The sequence below is a fragment of the Adiantum capillus-veneris genome, chromosome 10 (genome assembly GCF_014529385.1).
Source record: "Adiantum capillus-veneris isolate H3 chromosome 10, ASM1452938v2, whole genome shotgun sequence".
Lineage (NCBI taxonomy): Eukaryota > Viridiplantae > Streptophyta > Polypodiopsida > Polypodiales > Pteridaceae > Adiantum > Adiantum capillus-veneris.
This window is the reverse complement of record NC_140940.1, coordinates 91615953-91632590: the sequence shown is the minus strand read 5'-3', so window position 1 is coordinate 91632590 and position 16638 is coordinate 91615953.

The window sequence follows — 16638 nt, the reverse complement described above, 5'->3', positions numbered from 1 at the left end:
ATGCTATAGCTTGAGAATCCAAGATCAACCTCTCTAGAAGGATCTCTTGAGTGGAAGCTCATTGTCTTATGCATATGCATGTGTTGTATTAGGGGTGATTAGCAAGGGAACTCTAGGCCATTGTAAGAGAGAGTGATCATTCAATTGAGAGTAGGAAATCTATCATTTCTCCTACTAGTGTAAGTCCAATATTTGCTGAATAAAGGAGAGTGGATTTGGAGTAAGCTTGGATACTTTGTCTCTCTTCCAACGTGAAGTAATGGACAACAATGATGTGTAAGTGTCTTGGTGTTTTTTTTAAAGTTCTTGATAGCTTGTCTCTGGGTGTTGTCATCAATTTAGCCATAAATCCCACATACTGTAAGAGGGCTACAGGGTGGAGAGGAATCCCCTGGCTTTAAGACAATGATTGGGGTGGATTTTCTTGTGATGTGTTGTGGTGTAATTTACTCAAGCTATGTTGAACAAATACTAATCTCACTTCCATTGGTCATGACAGATTTGTAAGAAGGTATTAGTGCAACAATCACCCCCTCCCCCTTCCCTCTTTCTTACATATATAATTGTGTTTGCTTGATCACTGTCGATACATTTCAAAGCAGCCTGAGCACTATCTCTCTCTCTCTCTCTCTCTCTCTACGCGTCCTAGTTCGCATCCAAAACTAGGTGGTGCCCAAAATTTGTGTAGGGTTAGGTTGCGGGTTTGTGTGTGTGTTGTTGTTTTTTCCAACCCCAACCCAATTGAGCAGCACGGGAGCCTAGAAGAGTTCTTAGAGGCCACTCTTCTTGTTGCCCGCCCCGGACCGCCTCAGTGTCATTTTCTATAAGTGCATCATATTCTAATTGCATGGTAGCCATCCAATTTTTTGAATTCTGTGCTTCATCAATAGACAAAGGCTCCTCAACATCATGTAAGCTAGACCCGGACCGGACATCTTCTTGTTGCCCGCCCCGGACCGCCTCAAATTGGTTCCCCCACTGAGGAACTGACTTTGTGCTTATTGTTGTTGTATTGCATGAATGCTTGAATTTTAGCATAATCAAGAAGATTATATGAATCACGAAAACTTGTATGACTGAGTTTAATTTCAATACAACAAAAATTGATTTAGAATATGGTTTGGATTAGCATAACATAAGAAAGAAAAAAAAACATTTCACATAAGAATCTAGAATTCATGTTGAAAGACCTTTCAAAACTTTGTGTAGTTAGTTGATGTCATGAGAGAAAATGATTGTTTGGAACTAATATTTGTGTGGTTCTAGCATTGAGAGACTATGACACGCTATACCTTTGATGATATCCCAATCTTCTTCGGAAATCTAGAAGAAGATGTTGATGATTTTCTTGCTGATTTTAGAATGGTTTGTCGTATCCTTGGTAAAAGGGATGACATTGAAAAAGGGGATTTTCTATTGCTATGCCTTAGAGGCAACGCTGAGCAATGGTTTTGGAGTATGTCTTCTCTGATTGAAGATGGGTATACCCAAATTTCCAAAGCTTTGAAGACCAAATTCTCTAAATTTCCAACAACGGAGAAAGCATGGTCTTCATTAGGTAGACTTCAACAACATGGTGAAGACTACTATGCTTATGAGGATATCTTTTCTCGTCAATGGGGAGGATATGGGTTTAGTTCTACATTTCCAGATTATGTAAAAATGGAGCAATTTATTTCGGGTTTGTCTCCTTTCCTAAAGACTAAGGTTACTTGTAGTGGACCCTCTACCTTTGAAGAAGCAGTCACTATTGCCCGAAGGAAGTTTCACAAGTACTTCTACATCAAAAATGGTTTCCATCATGCTGGAAGAACCAACCATTATGAAAGTGTTTCTATCAAGGAGTCATCTCCTTTGCCATACTTGTCTCCTTCTACTCCAACAAATGTTGAAGAAGTTACTTACATGCCAACTGATTATTCAAGTGCTAAAGTGTGTGGCCAAGATTCAAATGTGGAATCTCTTTCTTCTACCTTTATCACAAGCATGCAAAAATCGACACAAGATATCTCAAATGGCATTGATGATTCAATAATGGATACATCCAACCTTTTGGCAGAGGATCAATTTCTAGTCCGAGCAGACGAAGCTTTTGTGCAACATGACTCTATGGAGAATGAAGACCTTGAAGGTAACCTTGATCTTATGGAATGTTCTGAGAGTGTATCTTGTCTAAAAGAAGAGAGTGAAGAAGAAGATGAAATCATAGGTGGGGAGATCATAGACCACATTGATCATAAAGAAATGATTGTGTACATGGAATGTCAACTCCAAAACAAAGTAGAAGAGTGTGAGTTGAATCCATATGAGGATAATCTTCAAGAGCTGTTTGAGGATGTTGAAAAGCATTGGTATGACCCATGTATGTTAAGCATGGAGGAACCTTTCATGCAAGAAGCCAAATTTTTCACAAAATCAAACAGTAATCCGTCAACCTTTGGGGTGGTACAATGTGAGGAGTTACAACCTTGCCAAAGGGGGGGCTTAGAAGGGGATGAAGAACATGGTAAAGTAGTTAAAAATAAAATCATAAAAGGAAACTGTCAGAAGGGTATCATTCTCTCCAATGGTGTTTTAGTGGGTGGCTCTTCATTCATGGGACAATCTCTTAGCAAGAAAATCCAAACTTTTGAAGCCCCAATCATCTTCACATTGGATTTCACCTCTTCAAAGTCAACTTCTCCTCTCTTCAAATATACCTTTCATCGGGAGCACCATACCTTCTTAAGTGGAAGAGGACATGAATACTTGGTGATGAACAGATGTTTCCAAACCTTCTACATTTGGTTCTTTGGTGTATGGAGGTCACACATTGTGATGCTTCTGGTCTTCATCATAGATGAAAAACTTGTTGATTGCTACATGTGGATATTTCATCAATCAGTACCAAAATCTATTCTCTTCAAATGTGTTGGAAGAAATAGAAACCTTCGTCTATTATCTACTTATGTGGTAAACTATTTGCAATATCTTCCAATAGCTTGATCCATGCTTCCAATAGCAGTTGGAAGCATGGATCAAGCTTTCCTAAATCATGAAGGTCATAGAATTTTTGACTTGATAAGCCTACCCAGGTTGAATGAATTTTATGAGCTACAGTTCAGGAATTTGCTCATACAAGCTCTTGAAGATCGTAGCAGATACACCAACTTTACACAGGAGGAAGAGCAACCAATCTTTTATATCACATTCATAGTGATAGATGCAATGATGGACAACAATAAAATCTACAAGTTTCTTCAACCGAAATCAGTAAGTGTTTCCATACCGTACATCTCTCTTTGGGAAAGATATTTCAAGATCTTTGATCCTGGGGGGTGCTTATGGAAACTTTCTCAATGTAGGAGGTTTACTCAGTCACTTCATTACATCCTGCTATTGGCTCTGAGAAACTTTCATATCACACAAGGTTTTTAATCATACAACAAAGGTTCTTCAAAGATGAGAGCAGACAAAGATAGACGTTACACAATCTACATGTTGTATGGTCGGATAAATGGTACATGAATGTACCACTATCTAAAGGGGGGGCTAATGATAGCCGTTTTTCGGCTTTCCATAATTGCCATAGTAAGCTACCTCACCCTATCAAATCACTCAAACATTTTGGTTATCCGTACCATTTCACTGTACATAGGCGTGTGTGAGGTAGGGACTTTCTCCACATTTTCTTAAAAGCCTCAGCTAGCTAGTCACTGGGCTAGTTGAGCCAAAAAAATAAATAAAATAAAAAAATAAAAAATATTATGGCCCATTTGTGTATAAATATTTCATTATATATAGGGCCTAAATAAAAGGATTTTTCATAATTATTTTGATATTTATTTAAATATTTCTACCTATGGTGTGTTATTTATGCTATGTACATTGACTCACCATTACCATATTTTTTCTTACCATTTTGCATACTCTTTATTCCATATAAAAATAATTTCATGCAATCTTCTCTTATTTTTGGTGTAACTCCATCCCAATAAAAATCCAAAAAAACTAGTTCTATTTATGTGTATATTTTTTTACTATTGTGATTTTTTTTCTTCCTACATCTATTCTCTATTACTCTCATAAATTAGAACACCAAAAATATGTATTTTTTTGTGGTAGACTTATAATGAGAGAGATTTATTGTGACCCCTTTATATTTTTCCACCTATATTATTTATATTTGACATGTACATATTTTTTTTAGACCCCTCAATATTTGATTTCCTTAGTTGTACTATTCATTTATATCATGATCTCAACAATATCTTCAATTATAGACCTACCAAATAAGGTCAAGGGTATGTGGAATGCATGCATGCACCATGGGAAGCTCACTCTTGGAGGTATTCAAAAGAATCATCCAAAGAAGGACCTCACAAGGACTTTGTGAAGTGGAAAAAACAGTCGGTTTTGCTGAATTTTTAAAGATCACATGCTCCCCCATTTTGAAAAGGTGATACAAACAAAAGTTGTAGCTCGTGAGCTAAAATTTCACCTCAAATTTGTTCATATTTTTTTGAGCTACGAGCTGTGAGCTATGATTTGATTGGTGGACCCCAGTTTGCCCATGCTATGTAGCCCACACTCCCTCTTCCACTTTATCATTTTCCTCTTTCACACACACTTCTCCACTCATCATCCCCACCTCTCTCACCACTCCTCTCTGCACCCTACTCACCTTCTTCTCAACCTTGAAGAATAAGAGAAACCATGGTGAACTCATGTCTCTTACACACACTTCCATTCCAAAATTGACCACCTAGTCTCATTTTTCCTCATCCATATTACCCATATCTATAAAAAAACCACATAAATCAGCCTCTTCTCTTGAAAGACAGCATCATGGTGATTGATTACTCATGTTCACATACCTTGGCTCTCAAGGAAGGTCAAGAGTGGAGAAAAAACGTACCATCAAAGCTAGTGGACCGTCAACAAGCGTCAAAATTGACCCTACTCAAGACACTTGGAGCATCAACATTGTAAGAAATCCATATTTTCTTACCTATTAAGAGTTTTTTCTTCCTTATTTGTATCCTACTTGGATACTCCCATAGTAAATATCCAACTCCATTTGTAAATCAATAAAAATACTACCTCTACTAGTTTACTAATACTAACCTAATATGAAAAGTCCTATCACCTCCACTTCTCTCCTCTCTCTCTTCTTCATCTATTCCCACCAACTTCTTGATAATTCCAAGCAAAAGAAATTAGATAAGTGCTGAAAATCTAACCCAACCATGGTTAGAGGAGTAACCCTAGCCCTCAAAATTGCTATAAAAGGAGGGTGTAGCTAGCACAAAAAGGGGGGAGCCATAAGCAAGAGCACTATGCTATAGCTTGAGAATCCAAGCTCAACCTCTCTAGAAGGATCTCTTGAGTGGAAGATCATTGTCTTATGCATATGCATGTGTTGTATTAGGGGTGATTAGCAAGGGAATTCTATGCCATTGTAAGAGAGAGTGATCATTCAATTGAGAGTAGGAAATCTATCATTTCTCCTACTAGTGTAAGCCCAACATTTGCTGAATCAAGGAGGGTGGATTTGGAGTAAGCTTGGATACTTTGTCTCTCTTCCAACGTGAAGTAATGGACAACAATGATGTGTAAGTGTCTTGGTGTATTTTTTAAAAGTTCTTGATAGCTTGTCTCTGGGTGTTGGCATCAATTTAGCCATAAATCCCACATACTGTAAGAGGGCGACAGAATGGAGAGGACTCCCCTGACTTTAGACAGTGATTGGGGTGGCTTTTCTTGTGATGTGTTGTGGTGTAATTTACTCAAGCTATGTTGAACAAAAACTAATCTCACTTCCATTGGTCATGACAGATTTGTAAGAAGGTATTAGTGCAACAATCACCCCCTCCCCCTTCCCTCTTTCTTACATATATAATTGTGTTTACTTGATCACTGTCGATAAATTTCAAAGCAGCCCGAGCACTCTCTCTCTCTCTCTCTCTCTCTCTCTCTCTCTCTCTCTTTACGCGTCCTAGTTCGCATCCAAAACTAGGTGGTTCCCCAAATTTGTGTAGGGTTAGGTTGCGGGTTTGTGTGTGTGTTGTTCTTTTTCCCAACCCCAACCCAATTGAGCAGCACAGGAGCCTAGAAGAGTTCTTAGAGGCCACTCTTCTTGTTGCCCACCCTGGACCGCCTCAGTGTCATTTTCTATAAGTGCATCATATTCTAATTGCATAGTAGCCATTAAATTTTTTGAATTCTGTGCTTCATGAATAGACAAAGGCTCCTCAACATCGTGTAAGCTAGACACAACCAAAGCATAACAATCTGATGCATAAGATGCATGGCGAGAGCCTGAACGAGTACAGCTAGACAAAGGTGCATCCAATTTACTATCACGCAAAGTGTGCACTAGCCATTTTAGCATACCTCTAGCCTGCTCATTTTCAACCCTTTCCTCATCAAGTACATCATGTACATCTGCATCAGTAATAGGTTGATCTATAACTTTTTCAGAAACCCCCATAGGCTGTACATTTGCCTCATTGGAACTTACATTCGTATTTCCACCACCGAAAAGAGGCAACAAAGTGTCATAAATGTCTTGTGAGCTTACATTACTGTCTCTAGTACATGACAGCAAGGGCTGAACAGAATCTTCCACAAACACTACATCTCGTGAAACTAGAATACGTTTTGTTTGCAGATGATACAACCTGTAACCTTTGCTTTCAGCACCATAACCAACAAAAATACATTTGACAGCCTTATCATCCAATTTTTTGCGCTGTGTTTGTGGCACCAAAGAATATGCCAAACAACCAAAAACACGCATGTGCTCAATAGAAGGCTTTCTATCATGCCATGCTTCATATGGAGTAATAGACTGCAAAGATTTCGTAGGATACCTGTTTAGTACATAAGTGGCACACATGATGGCCTCAAGCCAAAAAGAATGCGGCAAAGCTTGACTTTTGACCATACATTGTGCCATTTCCGTAAGTGACTTTTTTTCCTCTCAGCAACACCATTTTGTTGAGGTGTATAAGGAATTGTACATTGGTGTTTTATCCCACAACTAGCCAAAGATGCATTGAATTCATGAGACATATACTCCCCCCCTCGATCGGAACGGAGGGTGCCCATATACATTTCGAGACATTTTCAGCCATAGCCAAAAATTGTTTGAAGCACATAAAAACTTTGGACTTTGCTTTAAGCGGAAATACCCATGCATGCCTGGAGTAATCATCAATGAATGTCACGAAGTAAAGGTAATTTCCCAAGGACGGAGTTTGCATGGGCCCACAAACATCACTATGCACAAGCTGCAACCTGCATGTGGCCCGAACTGAACCATCCTTTGGAAACTTAGAACGCTGCATCTTACCCAAAATACAGCCTTCACAAACATGTTTGACAGGTGCTTCAAGAGGTGGCAAAGAAGCAACCATATCAGATTTCTGCAAATGCAGCAGACTGGGAAAATTCAGATGACCAAAACGTGCATGCCAAAGTTTTGCATCTGAAATAGCCCTTGAATCTGCAACAACATTTGAAAAATTTTGTCCACACTTGTCATATAAAGTGAGCTTATATAGCCCACGACACAAAAGGCAAGATGCAACAATTTCATCACCAAAATGGAGATCATGGATTGTACATCTGTCATCCACAAATTTGACTACAAGTCCAAGTCTAGCAAGTGCAAATATAGACAAAAGATTCTTCTTGATCCCATGTATATAAAGTGCATCAACAAGTGTGAAAGAACTGCCATTAGCAGCAGTAAGCACAATCTTTCCAACTCCTTGAACTGGATAAGAGGCATTGCTGGCACAAGTGACAGAATTCCCATGAGGGACAGACTCGAGAGAGGTGAACAATTCACGATGTGAGGTAATGTGATTTGTAGCACCACTATCAAAATACCACACATGTGAATTTGCAGCAACTGACAAGCATGCATCATGGACAACAGGGTTGTAAGTGCACTCTATGCTAAAATCCCATTCTGCATCGCCATCAGCATCATAGTCTCCTTTCACAGAAGACTCAACTATGGTTGCATTTGTAGTGGAACCAACATTTGCAGTGGAACCACCCTCTTTCTTCTTAGCCTCTTTGGTCTTCAACTTAGGACACTGCTTGATCAAGTGATCATTAGCTTTACAATAATGGCAATGCATCTTCTTTTTACCCTTATCACCAGAATTGCCAGAAGAAATGCTGCCAGCAAAAGCATTAGGAGCAAAAGTTTTGCCACTTGCAGCAGAACCATAAGAAGTGGCTGCATTTCTGTTACCACCCTTTCTTTGAGAAGCAATAAAAGCCTGTTTAACTGCACGTTTTCTAGTCCTATTTTTTTGGAAAGTGACTTTTGCAATAGCAATGTGCATAATGCATCAAACTTGACAACTTCTGGATTTCCTTGGGTCATAAGTCTCCAAGTACTAGCAAAATTCTGGTAAGAATCTGGTAAGGCATCAAGAACAGTCTGCACAAGAGAACTGTCTGAAATGACTTCACCTGCAGAAATAAGTTGCTCATTGATATCCTTGACACTAGCAAGGAAACTGTCCATATCATCCTTCTCATGCATATCTTCGACTCCAGCTCTTTACGCAGCAAAGCAATTTTAGCCTCATTGCGTTTGCATAAAGACCAGCCAAAATATCCCAAGCCTATTTTACAGATTTTGCTGAACGGATGTGAGGAACAATGGTGCGCTTCACAGACAACACAATCAATGCATGAGACTGTGCATCCTTTATATCTCAACGAGCTTGTTCTGCTGTAGGCGTAACAACTCTAATAGAAGCAATCCTTCCAGCAAGACCTGCAACATCCTCAACATCACCTAGGTCCTCAGAACCAGGACGTACATCAATGCCCTGCACAATATTCCAGACGCCCTTTGACACAAGAACGTGCTGCATCATATAAGCCCACATAGGGTAATTGTCCCCATCCAACCTGTCCTCAACAGTAAAACATCTTGAAGACATCTGTGTTGTTGTCAGCCATGGTAAATGCTGCACTTGATGTGAAAACTGCTCAAAAATAGGAGAAATGGAGCTGGAACAACACGTGCTATATAGCACAAACCGTAGAAGACTATAAGGCACCTGTCATGCAACAAAAGACACTGACAGAAACTCTATAAAAAATGACAAAATAGCCTATGCAGTACTCTCTGTAGTGGAAACGGAGGCCAAACCTCACTGAAATCGGAGAAAGTGAGCAGGCGTGTGCTGGAGCAGCTAGCGACTAAGCCCGGGAGGACGCAACCTGCTCTGATACCAATTGTTGGAATTAGGGTTGCAGAGAAATGCACACAACTTGAAGAAGACGAAGGAAGCTCAAGGCACACAATAGAGAGTGTGTTACTTAGTGTGCAATGGAAATATAGATAGCCCTAGAGTGATGGACGTATATACAATGCTCGGGAAAAAAACCTCCTAAAGAGGGAAAAAATTCCCCGGCGGTCCTAGTGTGTTCACACACATCACTACCACATGTATATGGTAACACATTACTCAAAATCATATGATTCATAAGGCCGTCAGGGGTCAACACCCAGTCCCCCCCTTGTGTTCGTCGTTGAAGAACTGGAGAGAGACAGAGAGAGAGCCATTTCCTTACAATTCCCATTGCAAGCTCTGATTCTCCGTTCATGCTTGACCTACACACAAGCTCTACTGCATTGCAATAACCCATTCACATAAGAGACGCCACTGCAAGCCTTTTGCACCTTCTTGTTAAAAAAATACGTCATGTTCACCCTACCCATGCATCATCATCCTGCCTCCCATTGTTGGCTGCCTGACACATGTGATGACCCTTGGATGCTTTCTTTTTTCTCTTTCGCAACAAAGAGGTGAAAGATCTTCCACTCCCCCTAATAAACCACAAAAACAAGATTGAACCAAGCTATTTAGAGACATGCAAATATCATTTTCTATAATTGAATCTTTTTGAAAGCTTTTTATTCTAACTCTTTCATGGTGCTATCATGACCTTATTTCCTAAGTTGTCTAGGTAAAAAAAGGTTAAATATACTAGTACAATGGTGCCGCTATTGGGGATAGTGGGTTCGCGAGGTAAGCCGGTAGCACTGGGCTGCTCACTGTGGGAAATAAGAGAGACAAGATGCAGGACACAAAGCAAAAGACTTTGACGACACTTTAAAGGCTTAAAATTGACAACTTGAATGCTTTAAGTTGCTAATGATTAGCCAAAGTGGAATTCGATTACAAATGTTTGCCATTAACGGTACTGATAGAGTTAAGAGAGTTAAATGCTCCCAAATTTAACTAAGACTACAAATTTTCCACTTATGCCTACCAACAACGCTTGAAAATTGGTGTCTTTCTTCATGCAATCCTTGTTGAGGTCAAGAAGGAGAGATCCATTACCAAGATTTTCCCTTCCTTTACTTGCTCCTCTTCAATCCTTCCCTTTTGCTTTGCTAAGTCAAGAGGCAGAGAGTGAGATAACTTGGTTAGTCAAGAGAGACTACAATTCCCTTTCTCTCTTCCTTGCCAAGCTTTTCTACCACGTCTAGCTTCCACTACGAATCGACTCTTGTTCTCCCTTTTTACTTGCTTTCCTCCTTTTTCCCTTATTCTCTCTTACCAAGATTGAGAGAGAGAGAGAGAGAGAGAGAGAGAGATAGAGAGAGAGAGAGAGAGAGAGAGAGAGAGAGAGAGAGAGAGAAGAGAGAGAGAGAGAGAGAGAGAGAGAGAGAGAGAGAGAGAGAGAGAGAGAGAGAGAGAGAGAGAGAGAGAGAGAGTCGACCTCCTCTTACCCGAGCTCCTTTGCTTGCTTGCTTCTTTGCAAAGAAAAAGGAGAGCACGAACTTGATTTCCCTTGCAAGTGAGCTCTCCTCTCTTCTCTCCTTCACTCTTGGAGAGAGAGAGAGAGAGAGAGAGAGAGAGAGAGAGAGAGAGAGAGAGAGAGAGAGAGAGAGAGAGAGAGAGAGAGAGAGAGAGAGAGAGAGAGAGAGAGAGAGAGAGAGAGAGAGAGAGGTCGAGTTTCCTCCTCCCTTCCACTTATTCTTTCAATCTACGAATCCGCTCTTGTTATCCCCTTATGGTTTGAATTCCCCTTCTTGCTTCTTCTCTACACACCTTATCTCTTCCTTTTTTAAAAATTTCCCCTCCCCCCTAAGCAACGACAGTGACGTTGTTGCTAGGTGGGAAGGAACTTGATGATGTGGCAGGTTGGGGTGGTGGACGCACGAAAAGATATGGTACTGATGCCAAACTGGGGTGCCATGGCGAGACGAGCAACTTCGCCTTCATGCGAATGCATCCAGTATTGGACTTGTTTCGACATTGCGGATTGTTTCTTTATTGATTGGTTGCATATTCTGAATGAGCGTTAGGGTACCATTCTTCTTTGGAACAGTAAACCACCGATTGGAATATGTGTGCATGATGGTTCCAAAATGCCCATCCTTATCTTCTCATTTGACAAATCAATGAGCTTTGACAAGTGAGCTTTGGGTACAAGAATAGTGTGTAAACTCAATGGCATACGAGGAACAATAAATATAACCATAGGAGAAACAACATTTGCATATGCACATCCAATCTCACCTGGCTCAAAAGAAAAGGATTTACCATGTTTTCCAAGCATCTCTCAAAAGCATTTGATCTCCTCTTCAACAAGGAAATCCTCCTCTCCAATCTTCAGCTGCTTCAACGTCAATGAACTTATGCCCAATGTTCTTTGGATCTCTCAGTATAGGCTGACAAGAAGCTTTCTCCATTACTCCATCACTTCCTTTTGGCAAAGGTGTAGCCACTGGCCTCACCTTCTTTGCAACAAATTTATATTTTTTCTATACCTGGACTTCAATTGGATCACCCAAATCCTCCTTTATATGTGTAAATGCTTCATATAAATCCAATTCTTCATACATGTCCATTGAATGTACTTTAACTACATTAGCTCCACTTTTTAACCTGTGTTGCATGATATATTCTAGCTCTGACATTGTATCCACATAAGAGTTCTCTTCCAAGATCCCTAAAGTCACATCATCTGGTTCAAGCACGTCACATCCTTGCACTTAACTTTGAATACCTCACACATATTGTTTTTCCCATTTAGGTAGCTCATTAAAATTCTTGTATGACACCGAACCCTCAGACCTTAACCCCAAAAACCCCAAAGAGAAAGTCTCTCTTTGCGAGAGCTTTCCCACCTCCGTACCACCATAGTCTCGCTTTATAGTGGCACTCTAAGAAAATCCTATGAAAATCGGTGTTCTTTGAACTCTTTGCGTATCTTTGGCAATGGATGATCACAAAGGCTATCTTTGCTTCTAGCATGATCTACACACACAATCAAAAATTGAACAACCCGTTTACTATCCCTGCTTCGGATCCTTGCATAAGCTGAGCCATCATCTAACACCTTTGTTTCCATGCGCACAACCATTATGTAGGGTTATCCCAATATGAGTGGATAGGACGAATGCTCTTGTATAAAAAAGTTTTGTGCATCACAAACATCCCCAATAGTTACCTTAGCATTTGCACATGCACCATAAAGATCCCTTGGAAGCATATGGGCATCTCAAATCCACCAACCATGATCAACATCAATAGGCCATTTCCCTTTTTTATGCAAGCTCTTTTCCATAAGATTGATTTCTGACCCATGGTCCACAAGTGCTAAGACTAGCTCTTTCCGAAGCTTCACAATGGTTTCTGTCATTGCTATGGCCCAATGAGTCCAAGAAAAGTGACTTGTGGGCACAATTTTCTCATCTTCATCATCATTAGAATGAACATGCTTTACCTCGTATATAATTGGGTTTGAAACCACCACTTCCTTTGACTTGTCATCTTCAAATGTCCCTTCATAAGCATCCAAAATTGACTCAATGGGATGGATCATTTGGCTTTTAACTGCATCAGCACTTGGTATTTGTTGTTTCTGTTTAATGATGTCAATAATCTCCTCACAAAAACCACGCTTCAAAATTCCCAAGATGTCACCCAATGTGACCTCCACTTGCTATTGAGAATGCGCTCTTCAAAAACCTTCTTTAGATCTGTAGCCAACTCAATGTCAGATTTCAGCTTATTGATGCCTCTTCCATTACCACTTATGGAGCAGGTTTAAGAACAGACCCCTCATCTTGCTTACTACTAGATCTGGGTTCTCTTTTTGATGTTCCTGTAATAACTTTATCTCTTTTACGCTTCTCTTCTACTATGGCTTCACTAGCTATAAGGGCAAGGGAACTGACATGCTCATCACCACCCAACCATGCCCTATATAGGCCCAAGGCCTTCTAAATATAGGGACCCCCTTGACTGCATGTCTGTCCTAGACCTTGGCCCGGACTGGTCCTACCCTTGTCCTAACATTACTCCCCCCTTGGAGAAGCGTTTTCGTCCTCGAAAACACAAGTGGTAGCATCTTCATAAGAACACTAATGTTTTCCAACGTGGCATCCCTCATGGATCCAACGTCTTGTTGAATCGAAACCCGGTTCAATAGGAGGTTCAATGAAACCAAGAGTAACATCTTGATTTTCTACATTGTTGTCCATTTGTAACCATCTGATGGTACCGGTCCCTATTCAAACGTAGTGTGTAGACTCCATTTAGAACACTCATGAGCATGGTAAACGAGTTTATCACAACACAGGTGTACCAAAAAGAGTACCTCTTGTCACTTTCCATGAAAGTAGCATGCTGACATAACTTATCAGCCAATTTTAAGTCCTTGACTTTGTCTCAATTTTCATTATCAGTAAACAACCCCACCCTAACGAGTGTTCAAGGTTGAGAACGTGAGTTATACATGAAGAGACTACCTAGTCGCAACATGCGTTAACTGATAGTAAGTAAACTCCAAACCAGAAAGGTAACCGATCCAGTTGTTTCACTTCTTGCTAACGTATGCAATTAGCATATCCTTTAGTGTGGTTTACTAACGTACGCACTTTGCATATCCTTTAGTACTAAATAGAATGCTTGTAAATTGCCCATCCTACGCGGGATGAATAGCAGCAATAAGAGTGAGGTGCTTTCCCCCTACCACTTACAGACAGTCGCCCACAACTGACGACAACTATGACTCAATCATTGAGTATCCAGCCATATACTCGATATGGAATGGAGACAACCAACTAGGTTGAAAGCAGATTGGAGTTTCAAGCAACCAATCACAAACACCCATACGCAGCCATCACCTTGTATGGTAGGATGTAAACTCATACTAAGTCTGCAAGAGAGATTGCACTGGCAGTGCAAAAAACTGCAGAAACAATAATGTCCATGAAGTTGCATGCTGCTCCGAATAAATTTGTGTTAAACACTAGGGCCCATAACACCTAGTGTGCATGCATTTAACACAAACATATCCGAACCGCAATTCCATGACGAGACTTTGGACCATAGCAGAATGTGACAACCCGGTCACACCTAGGTACCAACCATGAGACATTCTCATGGACATAGCATACTTAGCTATATGTAGAAACAACCCTCCGTTAAGGTGGTTTCACTACACTTGTAATCGTAACAAGTTTGTACTTAGCACCCGACAATTTCTGGCCACTGAAATTGCTCCTGATACTGTGTGCTCAAAATGGTCAAATCCATGGATGCGACCAACACCTAGGGACTTCGTCGCGACACATTGTTAGCTAGTTGGCGCCAGTGTCAGTCCCAGAGACTCATATTCTCCACATGTGGAATATGTCTCAAACAAGGATATCAAGAAAAGAGACATCCATCAAGTACGAGCTGGTACTTGTGTGTGGAGGTAACTACAAACACTCTGCGGCAAGAGTGAGAGGGACCCTCATTATCATGCTCCACACTAGCTAAACTGAACTCCTCGAGCTCCTAGACCATGTTGTATCCCATGTGACAACATGTGCCAAATCGAACCCTACAAGTAGGTTCGTAACAACAAAAGACAGAATGATAGATTGGGCTCTTGGCCCAAAATACTTTGTGCCATCATGCCCTTGGCATGGCTCTGTAACATTCAAGCATACGTATACATCTTGAAAAAACCAAGCAAAGCATACTAAAAATGAAATAACACCAAATCAATAGATGCGTACCTGGAACTTTGAACGTAATGTTCACTTACCCGTCTTCAAGCGTAGAGGAGTAGGTCTCCTACCTGAAAAAACAAATAATATTGCACTGGAAACCATGGGCGTTGCCTTCGCAATCCAACCCCTTTGGTTAAAATTTACGTAGTCAAACCCCTTGGTAAGACCCTTTGTAAAAATTGCTAAACTAGCAGACAACAGTAACCAACATAGTTAACTGTGTAGATAATGATTGAAATGAACTTGAAAAGTTGAGTTTGTCCACTACCGCATGGTAGATTGTGGAATTCTTTCCTTGAAAGGCTAACTGGGAGAGATCAAACTGTGATCCTCAATGCCTATGGGGTGATTTAGCAGTCACCCGCCGGGTCGTACCCCAAACAATATGTCCATAGACACTCCGTGGTGCTATAGAGAGATCAGGGAATCCACACAAGTGAACTGCCTAGCTCTGATGGTCATCCATGCTATCGCAACCAATGGCTGCATCTATACTTCCTTGTAGAGATCGGCTGATGTGAGTTGAAGATTATCAAAAAACTCAACTTGAGTGTCACACTGAAAATATGTAGTGCAAAAATGACACCCTAAACATCCGTAATGACAAGACTCTTGCTTGTCCATTAATGTCGATGTGTACTCCCCTGGGTAGATCTGTTCAATCTTGAGAAAAATCACCCAAAGAATGCCAATAGTTGGGTCTTACCCTTGGCCCGACAATGGCTCTTAGCCTGAGAGGCTCATAGCCCTTGTGCAAATTAGTGTTCAATGGACGAACCGATGAAGACTAATTTGAGTAGCATCTTAGTCACGTTTTAGCTGCGAGTTAGAGCACCTTGGCTCAGGCTGACTCATGAGCAAAACACGTATCAAAAACTTCTTAGAAGATTTTCATTTTTCCCTTAGAGAAAGAGAGAACGAGAGAAGAAGAGCATGCTGGGCTGAGGAACTTTCCTTAAACGACTATGACTTGTATAGTTGATTGGCATGCTCTTGTGCATCTTATGCGTAACGTGTAGCTTATCCTATAAGCATGCCACAAGTTTCTGCTATGAGTCTCTCAACGAGAGAGGTAACAGAAAAACACAACCACATGTTGACCTACCTTCCTTGCAGGGGTCGTGATTGTATGAAAATGACTTAGCATTGGCACTTTGCCTATGAAATAAGTGTAGTTGTATGTTGACAGCAACCCAAAAACAATGAAGAACGTATCTTGTCTTTGACAAAGCATGCCGTGCATACATAATTTTAAGCCCTTGGCAAAAGTGATGGCCTCAAATGTGAGAGCCACAAGCGTAAGTGCCTTGCACAGTTTAAACTGGTAGGGACTCCGTGAGCGAATCGCCACCCAAACTTGTGTGCCAATACCCTTGACTCCAAGTCATTGGGCAGTACCTTGGCACAAGGGAGAAGCCTTGCTTCCTGTAAAATTGCTAGAGCAAAGTGTAAACATGGAAAAAACAATAAAAACTTAAACTTGGCTAACCTGGTAGTTGTTGTTGCAAACCGGTTGTCATGAGATTCCAAAGGGAAAGCTCGCGTAAAGGTGGCTCATAGCCAAATCTGCCGTGCGAGAAAACATTGTCGCATATGGA